Source organism: Henckelia pumila, chromosome 2 (assembly GCF_033568475.1).
Source record: "Henckelia pumila isolate YLH828 chromosome 2, ASM3356847v2, whole genome shotgun sequence".
In the NCBI taxonomy this organism is placed as follows: Eukaryota; Viridiplantae; Streptophyta; class Magnoliopsida; order Lamiales; family Gesneriaceae; genus Henckelia; species Henckelia pumila.
Genome location: NC_133121.1, coordinates 76,260,857 through 76,274,240, shown reverse-complemented (window position 1 = coordinate 76,274,240; position 13,384 = coordinate 76,260,857).

Genomic DNA, 13,384 nt, shown 5'->3' with positions numbered 1-13,384 from the left:
ATCCAAGCAAGATTGAAGCGGTACTTAATTGGTCGCGTCCGACGACAGTTGCTGAGATCCGTAGTTTTCTGGGTCTAGCAGGGTATTATCGTCGCTTCATTCTGAACTTCTCTTAGTTAGCTCGACCGTTGACGCAGCTTACCCGCAAGGGTGTGGATTTCGAGTGGTCCTCCGAGTGTGAGGAGAATTTCCGTGAGCTTCGACGGCGGTTGACTTCTGCGCCGATGTTGGCATTACCGTCAGGATCTGGAGGGTATGTAGTTTACACGGATGCTTCTCTTCAGGGGTTAGGTTGTGTCCTGACTCAGAATGGGCATGTGATCGCATACGCTTCTAGACAGCTGAAGCTTCACGAGGACAACTACCCAGTCCATGATTTGGAATTGGCAGCCATTGTGTTCGCTTTGAAGATCTGGCGTCATTATCTGTATGACGAGAAATTTGAGATCTTCACCGACCATAAGAGTCTCAAGTATTTGTTCACTCAGGCGGAGTTGAACATGAGGCAGAGACGTTGGATGGACTTGCTTAAGGACTATGATTGCGAGATTAAGTACCATCCGGGAGCTGCTAATCTCACCACTGATGCTTTGAGTCGCAAGGTGCGACTATCCGCACTTCAGATTTGTTCGATATCTAGTGCGATCAGTGACTGTTGTACATCAGGTTATACCTTCAAGCATAAGAAAGGTATGCAGAGTATCCAGACGTTTGCGATATTATCTGAGCCAGCCTTGTATTCGCGGATCCGAGATGCTCAGATGTCTGATTCGAAGACCCAGCGTTTAGCTCGTCTAGCTAACGAGGGTAGCTCGTCTGGATTTCATTATCAGTCAGATGGCTTTCTGTGTTTGTCTGGTAGGCTTGTGATTCCGCAGGATGAAGAGTTGCGAGAGGAGATTTTGTCTCAGGCGCATCGCACTAAGTTGAGTATTCATCCTGGAAGCAACAAGATGTATAAGGATCTACGTACTCGTTTCTGGTGGAAGGGAATGAAACGCAGTGTTTATCAGTTTGTTTCGAGATGTTTGGTGTGTCAACAGGCCAAGGCAGAGCACCGACGACCTGGAGGATTGCTTCACAGTCTGCCTATTCCTGAATGGAAATGGGAGTTTATAACAATGGACTTTGTGACCCATTTGCTGTTATCCCCGAGGAACTGTGATGCTATCTGGGTTATGGTGGACCGACTCACCAAGTCAGCGCATTTCATTGCCTATAGCCGAGAGTACTCTGTGGATCGCATGGCACGGATGTACATTCAGGAGATCGTCCGACTTCATGGAGTGCCTGTGAGCATTGTCAGCGATCGGGACCCCAGGTTTACTTCTAGATTCTGGGGGAGTGTTCAGCGTGCGATGGGTACTACTTCAGTTTGAGTACAGCCTATCATCCGGAGACTGATGGTTAGTCAGAGCGCACTATCCGTATGTTAGAGGATATGCTTAGAGCGTGCGTCATGGATTTTGGTTCAGCCTGGCAGGATCATTTGCCGTTGATCGAGTTCGCTTACAACAACAGCTATCACACTAGTATTGGAATGGCACCTTTTGAGGCGTTGTATGGGCGACGTTGTCGTACTCCACTCTTCTGGGAAGAAGTGGGGGAGAGACAGGCTGAGGGACCGGAGTTTATCCAGCAGGCGATAGACATTGTTGATCAGATCAAGAAACGGATTAAGACTGCACAGGATCGTCAGGCCAGCTATGCTAATATCAAGCGTAGGCCCTTACAATTCGAGGTCGGGGAGAAAGTGTTTTTGAGAGTGTCACCTTTCTGCAAGATTCTCAGATTTGGCCTTAAGGGCAAGTTGTCTCCCAGATTTATCGGTCCGTTTGAGATCTTGGAGAGCATTGGCGATTTGGCTTATCGACTAGCTTTGCCACCGCATCTATCCAGTATTCACGACGTGTTCCACGTATCTCTGTTGCGACGGTATGTGGCGGATGAATCTCATATTCTGCAGCGGTCTGAGGTTCAGGTAGACAAGGATTTGACTTATGTTGAGAAACCTCTTCGTATCTTGGATTATAAGGATAAGGTTTTACGAAACAAAGTCATTCCTTTGGTTTTAGTTCAGTGGCAGCGCCGAGGCACTGAGGAAGCTACTTGGGAGCTTGAGGACAGGATGCGTAAAGACCATCCTGAGTTATTTTGATAACATTCTTTAAATTGTATTCAGTTGCAAACTCTGTAAACGTTTGATTTGAATAAAGAATGTTTCTGATTTCTGTAATTGCATTCGGTACTTAAGATCTGATTTCGAGGACGAAATATCTTAAGTGGGGGAGAATGTAGTAGCCCGTACCCTAATTGAGTAATTAAAGAATTAATGCTAATTAATTGAATTGGGTATCGGACGGATCGGAAGCTCCAAAGGCACGATCGGAAGCTCCAAACAGGATCGGAAGCTCCGATGAGCGATCGGAGGCACCGATGTTATTACGTCAGGCATGACGTGTGGTTGGATCGGAAGCTCCGATCAGGACCGGAAGCTCCGATCACCCCTATCCGGAGTCAACTAGTGGTATTTTAACACGTGGCAGATCAGGATCTTTGGAAGCTCCGATGGCAGGATCGGACGTTCCAATCGAGGTTCGGACGTTCCGATCAAGGATCGGAAGTTCCGATCGTTGTCTATAAATAGAAGGCCGAGGCTTCACTTTCATTTGCCAATTCCGAGTTCTCCTTTCCTTTCTAGTCCTTTTGGAGCTGTTCTAGTCTTCTTAGGCTTGGTCCGGAGGTCGGCGAGGCGTTCGGTAGTCGTAGCGGAGTTGTGCCCAAGTTCTGGAGGCATCGACATCAAAGGGCTAACGACGGACGAAGGTATAGCTTTTGCTTCCTATAAATATTTAGGAGTATGCAATAGCTTAGTTAAGGCTTTTAGAGCACTTTAATGATAGTAGTATCATTTGGCAGTGTAGAGCAGACCATAGGCGTGGACCTAGAGTTGGTAGAGCTTGCACTGTATTGAGGTACGAAAGTACTGTTCGAGATATCCTGACTGAGTATACATGTATTATGTGACTGCATGATTTATATGCCATGATATTATGCTGCATTCATTTGCATCTTGCTGTATCTCTTTCGAGATGTCTGTTAGTAGAGTTGTACCCTATCCTGTTAGTGGATGGACTTCCATCAATTTGGGTCCGGCGTATCCACGGTTATCTCGGTATGGGAGCCACCTCCTGAAGCGACGGCACAGCGTGCTACATACCAGGGCCCGGTCTGTCTCTGTTATCTGATCCTTGACCTCGAGTCTATAGGGAGTTCACTTTGCATGCATGTATACTCATACTCTCGCACTGAGCGTTTTATGCTCACGTCTCGTACTCTGTATTTTCTGGACACCCTATTCCATGGGGCAGGTTTGCGATTGGATGAGAAGGGTGGCTCCAGGAGAGGCTAGTCAGTGGTTGGACAGCTGGAGCTTCGCTTAGGTTTTATTACTGTTGTTTTGGGTTTATACAGCTATTCGATTTGGTTGTATATTATTGGATTATTTACAGATTCCTTTTCTTGGGATTGTATAACGTTTATGGTTTCCGCAGTTTTATTCTGATATCTGTTTTATTAAGTTAATTGCATGCATAAGTTCTGTTTAGTAGGTGATCCAGGTAAGGGTCACTACAGTGCACTTGCGAGCACAAAATTACGCAACAAGTTTTTTGCGCCATTGCCGGGGATTAATTTAGTGATTTTATTTTAGTTTTGTTACCAATTAGTCTAAATTGTAATTTAGAGTTTTTATTTATTTTAATTTTTAGTTACTGATTGATTTTATTCTTTTTTATTGCAGTTCCTGCAACGATCTCAAAGCGCTAATTCTCTACTCCGTGATTCGGAGATCGAACGTACTGCAAGAGAACTGAGACGACTGAGAAGAGAAGAAGAATTATACATAATGGCTGAAGAGAACATACGACAACCTCCCTTGGTGCTCTAATAGAGATCACTTCCGGCCGACGATCAAGTCTCACTACTCTGGAATCGCTCGGGGAACCATAAATGCCAATAACTATGAGCTAAAGCCGTCGTTGATCAACATGGTTCAGCAGAACCAGTTTAATGGTAGTGCCACAACTGATCCTCATCTACACCTGCGGACTTTTCTGGAAATCACCGATACAGTAAAGATGAATGGTGTTCTTGAGGATATTATACGCTTGCGTCTTTTTCCATTTTCTCTCAGGGATCAAGCGCGAAGTTGGTTACAATCACTACCGTTGGGTGACATAAATACATGGGAGGAAATGGCAGTCAAATTTCTTGTGAAGTACTTTCCACATGCCAAATCCACCCAACTGAAGATCGAGATCAGTTCCTTACAACAGATAGACTCTGAACAACTATATGAATCTTGGGAAAGGTACAAAGATTTTGTTAAGACGTTTTCCTAACCATAATTTTGCAGATTGGGAAGAAATCAAGCTTTTCTACAATGATTTGAACACGCCTACAAGGATGTCAATGGATTATGCAGCTGGAGGAACAATATTTTCAAAGGACCCCATTCAGGCCTATGATATGCTGGAACAAATGATGATAAATAGTTATCAATGGCCATCTGAGCGTATGGGAGTCAATAAAGCTGTGTATGCAGTGGATCCTTTAACCTCAATAACCGCTCAATTATCTGCATTAACTACGCAAGTCGCTTCATTGAACAAGGTGAGTGTCACAGATCCAGCAGGTGTGCAGGTTGCCATCGAGGAATCTCATCCTCCTGAACAAGCTCAGTACATCAATAAAAAAGGTTATGGAGGCTATCGAGGTAACCCTGTCCCTAATACTTACCATCCTTGCTTGCGTAATCATGAAAATTTTTCTTATGCTAACAACAAAAATGTGTTGAATCCTCCTCCGAGGTTCAATACAAACAAGGATAAGGGTAAGACTTCTTTGGAAGATGTGGTTAGCACTTTTGTGCAGGAATCAAGTAAGAGGACGGCAAGGACTGAGTCTCGCCTTGACAGCTTGGAGACACATGTGGTCAATATGGGCGATGTGCTAAAATCTATGGATAATAATATTGGGCAGTTGGCGAACGCACTAAAAGATAACAACCGCGGTCAGTTCCCAAGCAATACTGAGGTGAATTCCATAGAACACTGCAAAGTCATAGAGTTGAGGCGTGGAAAATAAGTTGGAGTCCAAGAACGTGCAACTAAAGTAGAGAAGGAGAAGGTGGTTGATGAGAACACTGTTGAGAAAAAGAGTGAACTTGAAGAGAAACCGATGTATAAACCACCACTTCCATATCCGCATAGATTCCAGAAGAAAGTATTGGATGAACAATTCTCAAAATTTCTTGAGATCTTCAAGAAACTTCACATCAATATTCCGTTTTCCGATGCTTTGCTGCAAATACCGAACTATGCCAAATTCTTGAAGGAAGTAACGTCTAAGAAGCGGAAGTTGGAAGATTTTGAGACGGTGAATTTGACTGAGGAGTGCAGTGCGATATTGCAAAAGAAGCTACCACATAAATTAAAAGATCCAGGGAGTTTTATGATTCCTGCATTATTGGTTCTTCTAATTTTAATAAAGCACTTTGTGATTTAGGAGGAGCTAGCATTAACTTCATGCCTTTGTCTGTTTTTAGGAGTATAGGACTTGGAGAGGTGAAGCCCACGACAATCACATTGTAGCTAGCTGATAGATCTATCAAATATCTGCGTGGAATCATCAAGGATGTTCTGGTAAAAATAGATAAGTTTATTTTTCCTGCGGATTTTATTGTGTTAGATATGGAGGAGGACGATAATATGCCGTTGATTTTGGGGAGACTGTTCATGGTTACTGCTGACGCGAAGATAGAGGTTAAGAAAGGTGCGTTGATGATGGGTGTAGACGGTGAGAAAGTTACTTTTAATATGTTCAAGGAGGCTGAAAATCCATCCATTGAGAAAGTGTTCCTGATTGAACAATCAAAGTAGATGGAATGTTGCTGCGAAGTTGTTAGTGTTGTAGAATTACCAAGAGAGAATAATCCAAAGGTGACAAAGAAGAAGAAGAGAAAGAAAGCAAATATCAAGAGAGTTGTTTAATATGTTCGGAGGGTGAAAGAGAAGGGAAAAACCTCCAACAAAGTGGAACTGGGCTAGAATGAGCATATATTTGGGCTATGGACTATAAACTAAGCGCTTCTTGGGAGGCAACCCAAGCTAGTATTTTTATTTGCTTTATTTTTATTCTTTAGTTGTTTTTTTTTTGTGAATGTTGAGACTAGACATCAATAATAATTTTGAGTTGTGTAGGTGAAAAAGATGAAGCGGTGAGAGTTTAAGAGATACCACTGAAGAAGAGCATTAAGAGATTAAGATGGTGTCGAGTACTGATGCTCGGTACCCAAGGTACGTGTTCTTGGTTTTATTTTAATTTTTTACATTGAGGACAATGCACAATTTATGTTTGGGGGGATGTGTGAAGTTTGAAAATTTTGAAAATTTTTCATGAGTTAGTTTGAGTTAAAATGCATGATGTGTAATTGTGTTGGCCTATGATGAAAATAATTTTTGGTATTAAAAATGTCAATGTTAGCTATATTTATTCTTGAGTTTTCACCCATATGCACTATGCCTTGATTGTCTAGACCCTAGTGATTAGAGAAGCTTTGTGATTTTGTGAGTGAATTGGATTATTTGATTATTAACTTTGTGATTTATACTCAAAATCGAGGTAGACTTCTACAAGCTTAGAAAGGATTTAGGCCAAAAATTTTTTTTTTTAATTGAATGATTAAAAGTTGCCAAAGCAATAGAAACAAAAAATTTTACAACTCCATCCGGGCCTGGAAAGGGATTGAAATCCTAATCATCAATCCATGGCTAAGTTTGCGGATAAAATGGGGTTAATACTCTATCTAGGCTATAGACGAGGGGATTGAAATTCGAATCCTATATTTAGTTATAGCGAAGTTTGCGGGTAATTTATGGGGCTAAATAAAATAAAACCGGGTGCAATATTCGGTGATTTTATGAAAAACTATGATTAAAATCAAAGTCCTTTTGATCTTCGTAAGTAGAAGTTAAACTTGGTAGAGAATGTTTTGAAACTAAAGAGCGGAGTTGATGATTCTATGAAACAAAATTGTTGCATTAGTGTATCGTAAGCGAGGATGATAAACAAGATTGAAAAATCACACACACACGAGAACTCTTGAGAAAATTAGCATACATGTGTATTGAATCTTGGAAAATAAAAAAAATTCGGAGGTCAACTATATTACATATTATTGTTTTGTTCGGGACTAGCAAAAGTCTAAGTTTGGGGGGATTTGATAAGTGCAATTTATGCACTTAATTTATATATGACTAGACTTGGATTTTGTGATGTATCGAGTGGATATTATGCGTATTGTTGTTGTTTTTGTGAGATGAAAGGATTGGAGTTAAAGTACCGAGAAGAAACGGAAAGAAGAATTAAGGAACAGCAAACTTCAGAAAATTACTGGGAATGTTTGAGGTATCCAAATTCAATATTTACCATTCATAACTAAGATTTAGATGTTTTGAAGAAGCTGTCAAAATTTCAGCTCGATCAGACGGTTATATTATAAAATATGAATTTTTGAAAATTATCGCTCAGCTAGAAAAATGCAGTAGCGTGGCTGCGCAAGAATGAAGCGCATCTGTGCTTAAATTAAGTTTTAATTTGGACGAGAATTGAAGCGCCTCTGATCAAGAATTAAGAGCATCTGCGCTAATTGAAGAAATTATGCGCTAATGAGAAGAAAGTCTGCGCAAAAATCCAGAGAAACTGAGAGGGAGAAGCGCTCCTACGCTTAAGAACATGAGCAGCTGTGCTTGTGGAGAATCATTGAAGAGCAGCTGCGCCATGATCAAAGAAAGTCCACGCCAATGCATAAACAAAGAAATCTTAGATGCGCATCTGCGCATTTCATCAATCGTATCTGCGCTAATGCATAATTAGGGAAAAACAACAGAGTTTAGGAAATTTTGGAGACGTGTTCTTTGGGATTGATCTTGGGCTTTCATACACATATAAAAGGGAATTTTCAGAAGAACAAAAGAAGGGAGCAACCGCCACAACACAACACAATTTGGAGAGAAATTTGGAAGAAGAAATCTGGGCAAAGAACTTGAAGAAATTGAAGAACAAAGAAGAAGATCGATCGACCGGACACGGCGTCGCATATTCGGATTTGTTTTATTTCTTTTTGAATTACTTATTATTGAATTGATGTCTAGATTTATGAACATGATTTATTTTTGCAATATTTTGAGTATGTACTAAATTTTCTTAGTCTAGAGGGGCGATGGAACCTGGTGTAGACTCTTCTATGAATATTTGATTTTATTTGATTGAATTCTCATAAATTAATTATTTTTCTAGATTTGATTTTCTTTTCAATTACTTGATCAATAATTGATTGTTATATTTATTTGGAATCCGGTACTCGGGAGAGAGGATTTTGATTAGGATCAATAGAAATAACACCGTTAATTGTTTATATAGCTCGGGAGAGTATATAACGTTAATGGAGCCTCGGGAAGAACATTATTTTACACATATCACTAAGTTTAGATTTTTAATAGGGATATTGGAATTGAATCTTAGTTGATACATATTATTTATTTCTCGGGAGAGGAAAATAATACAATTAAGTGTTCTTGGTTATTAATTGAATAGAATTCATGAAAATGATTTAATTTAAAGTAGTTGTTGTCGAAACCAGGTGAAATCAAAACCTCTACACAATTTTCTCTCATTGAATTAATATTTGAAATTGTTGATTGGCTTGCTAAAATTTATTATTTATTTAAGTTAGAAACCAAAATATTTATTTAATTTTCTAGATAAAGTTTAGAATATTTTAATTAAAAGTACTGAATAACTTTCATATTACTCCTCGTGGGATCTACACTCTACTCACTTTATATTAAAACTTGACACCGTGCACTTGCGGGCACAAAATTATGCAACAGAAGCAGTAGATCAGTCTATGCTTTCGAAAAAAGATAAAATTATAGCATCAAGGAATCGCAAGCCAAGAGGACCAGCTATCAGGGCCGTGATCAGCATGAGCCTAGTCGGAAGAGGTCGTACCAGAATCCACCATAGAATTGACCTCAGCAGCAGTTGCAACCTTGACCGTAAGGGCTGAGACCATTGGCGAGTAATGCTCCGAAAAATACTATTGCAGAAGAATTCTAGAAGTGTGGGATGATTTATTCGGGTCAGTGTATGTGGGGATCCAACGTTTGCTATTTATGCAAGAAGCCGGGACACTATCAAAAGGATTGTCCCCAGGTTAAGAAGCCGGTCAAAGGAAGAGTTTTCGCGATGACTTAGTATCAAGTGGATCCAGAATCTGCTATTGTCACAGGTATGATTATTATTTACAGTTTTCATGCTTATGTTTTGATAGATACTGGAGCTACGCATTCTTTTATGTATGTGAAATTCGTGACTAAATTGGGACTAGTGCCGGATAAGTTTGTTTCGGGGTTTAGTGTTTTGTTGCCTTCAAGGGAAGAATTGAGGAGTAGCAGTGTCGTGAGGAATTTTAGAATTCATATGCAGGGTTACAATCTATGTGCAGATTTCTTTGTTTTAGATATGGCAGATTTTGACGTGATATTTGGGATAGATTGGTTGTCTCAGCATGAGGCCACCATAGACTGTAAGCAGAGGACATTTTCCTTGAAAGTTTAGAATGGGGAACAATTTGTGTTTTATGCTGCACCGAGGAAGAGTTTCTCATGTGTATCGGCAGGTAAGGCCTCAAAATTGATGAATAAAGGGTGTACATGTTTTCTAGCAAGCATCTCTGGAAAGATCAAGAATTGCCTCGACCGAAACTTTAAGTAGTCGAGGTGGTGAAGAATTTTTTAGAGGTTTTTCCTGATGATGTTGCGAGATTTACCCCCAGTCAGGGAAGTCGAGTTTGGAATAGAGTTGGTACTTGGAACCACGCTAGTTTCCAAGGCTTCGTACAGGTTAGCAACGACTGAGATGAAAGATTTTAAGGATCAGTTGGAAGAACTGTTAAATAAGGGTTTCATCAAACCGAGTGTGTCACCTTGGGGTGCACCAGTGTTGTTGGTACGAAAGAAGGATTGGTCAATGAGCTTATGCATTGACTATAGAGAGCTGAACCGAGTTACGGTGAAGAACATGTATCCATTGCCAAGGATAGATGATGTATTAGATCAGTTGCAAGAAGCAGTGGTGTTCTCTAAGATAGATATGCGATCAGGATACCATCCGTTGAAGGTAAAGGATGAGGATGTGCAGAAAATGGCGTTCAAGACTCGATATGGCCACTACGACTTTTTGGTTATGCCGTTTGGGTTGAACAGTGCCCCAGCTGTGTTCATGGATTTAATGAACAGACTGTTCCAACCTTTCTTGGATCAGTTTTTCATAGTCTTCATAGATGACATACTGATCTACGTACTCTCGTAGTCTAGATGAGCATCGTCAGCACTTGAATACGGTCTTGCAAATTCTGAAGGAGAAAATAGTTAGTCGCAAAGTTCAGTAAGTGCAAATTTTAGTTGGAGAAAATTGCGTTTTTTGGTCATCTAGTTTCAGCGAGAGGAATCTAATTCGATCCATCTAAGGTAGAGGCAATTCGGAGTTGGGTTGCTCTAAAGATTGCTACAGAAATACAAAGTTTCTTCGGTTTAGCGGGTTACTACCGGAGATTCATCCAAGATTTCTCTAAGATAGCTCTACCACTGACGTCATTGACCAGAAAGGGTGTGATGTTCGAATGGTCGGAACAGTGTGAGAAAATATTTGAAGAGTTGAAGGAAATATTGATGACAGCACTAGTGTTAGCGATTCCAGAAGGCACCGATCGTTTCTTAGTGTTTACATATGCTTCCAAAAGTGGTTTAGGGGTTGTTTTGATGTAAGATGACAAGGTTATAGCTTATGCATCCCAACAGCTGAAAGTGCATGAGAGAAACTACTCGACTCACAATCTTAAGTTGGCAGCAGTTGTGTTAGCCTTGAAGCTGTGGAGACATTATCTGTATGGAGAGAAGTGTCAAATTTACACCGAACATAAGAGCCTAAAATACTTCTTCACTCAAAATGAGTTAAATATAAGGTAGAGGTTATGGTTGGAATTAGTGAAGGATTACGACTGTGACATTAGATACCATCTAGGCAAGACTAATGTAACAGATGCCTTGATTCGCAAGTCCACAATTTTGAATCAGTTGACAACTCAACAAGGGTTGATTGCAGATTTTGAGAGACTGAAGTTGGAAGTGGTCGAATCAAAAGAAGGGTGTAGTTTATCAGCTTTAACAGTGGTACCGAGTTTTCTTGATAGAATTCGAACAGGCCAAGATTCAGACCATCAGTTAGTAGCGTGGAAGCAAAGAGATGAGGCCAAAGGTGGTACTTTGTATACAGTTAAAGATTGGATTTTGCATCACAAAGGTAGAATGTGGGTTCCAACAGTGGACTCTCTGAGAGTTGATGTGATGACAGAAGCACATACTGCACCATTTTCCATTTATCCAAGGAGTACGAAAATGTTTAAAGATTTGCAATTATTGTTTTGGTGGTCAGGTATGAAGAAGGATATCGTGTGGTTTGTGAACGAATGTCTGACATGCCAGCAGGTGAAAGTTGAGCATCAGAGGCCAGCAGGACTTTTGAAACCGTTGTCGATTCACGTGGAAGTGGGAAGATGTCACCATAGACTTTGTGGTAGGATGCTAGTTACACCACGAAGGATGAATACTGTATGGGTGATAGTTGATATATTGACAAAGTCAGCTCATTTCCTACAATTTAGGACTAACTTCTCGATGAATCAGTATGCAGAGCTGTACATTTGGGAGATAGTCAGATTGCATGGAGTTTCAGCAATAATAGTGTTTGACAGAGATCCCATATTTACCTCGGGATTTTGGCAAAGCTTACACCGTGGATTGGGTACGAAATTAGCTTTCAGTACAACATTCCACCCACAGACAGATGAACAATCAGAGCGAGTAATTCTGATACTCGAGGAAATGCTCAGGTCTTGTATGATCGACTTCGGAGGAAGTTGGGAGGTGAAGTTTCCTTTAGTGGGGTTCACTTATAATAAAAGTTATCAAGCAACATTGTTATGGCTCTTTATGAGACGTTGTACAGGAGGAAGTGTAGGACTCCCTTACACTAGGATGAATTCGGAGAAAGAGCTATGTCGGGACCAGAGATAGTGATTCAGACAGTAAGTTTGATGGCTAAGATTAGAGACTGAATGTTGACAGCTCAGTTGACAGCTCAGAGTAGACAGAAAAGCTATACTGACTAGCGGCGTAGAGACTTGGAATTTGAGGTAGGTGACCACGTATTCTTGAAGGTGTCACCTTGGAAGGGAGTGATGAGGTTTGGAAAGAAGGGGAAGCTGAGTCCATGGTACATAGGACCTTTCGAGATCCTAGAAAATTTGGGGCTTGAGCTTAGCGAGTAGCGTTGACTCCAAACTTGGAATTTGTATACAATGTCTTTCATATCTCCATGTTGAGGAAGTACGTTGTGAATCCTTCCCATGTGATTTGCCACGAGCCAATGGAATGGACACCAGACCAATCCTACGAGAAGATACCCATTCAAATCTTGGACAATCAAGTCCTAAGATTGAGAAACAGAGAGATAAATTTGGTGAAAGTTCTGTGGTGTAATCAATTGGTAGAGGAAGCTACGTGGGAGTTAGCAAGATATGCCTGGACGTTATCCTAAGCTGTTTGGAAAGTCAAATTTCGAGGACGAAATTATTTTGAGGGTAGAATTGTAAGGCCCAAAATTCCACTATCTCAATCACAAAAGTTTTAAATGATTTATATGATTTTATGCATTTTATTCATGAAATTTAATTGTTATGTTTAAATTTATATGATGATATGATATTCCTGATATTTAATATGTTGCAAGTTATTTTAATGTTTTTAGGTTTGTAATTTAATTCTGGACTAAAGAAACAAGACTATCCTTCGAACAAGTTAAGAAAATGTTTTATGTTTAATTTAAAGTTTAAAGTTGATGTTGCCTTATTTTATTATTTAGGTGCATTAAATTTTAGAAGCTAGTGATTGAGACTAACGGGCCGACTTTGAAGCCCATTAGTCACAAACTAAGCAGGCGTCAAAAGATTTCTCTCATTCTTTCAATCTAGACATCGCCTCCTTCCCCTTTCCTTTTCTTACGCTCAAACACTACACCCAAGGCTAGACAAGATTCTTCTCCATTCGATGCTTGATCATTACAAAGGTGCAGATTAAATCCAAACGTCAGTATTCAAGCAATTTTTTAATGTTTTGAAACCACATCCAAGAGTATTGTTACTTTGATATGAACCCTAATGTATTAATATGTTCTTTGATGCATGATTTATGAGATTTTT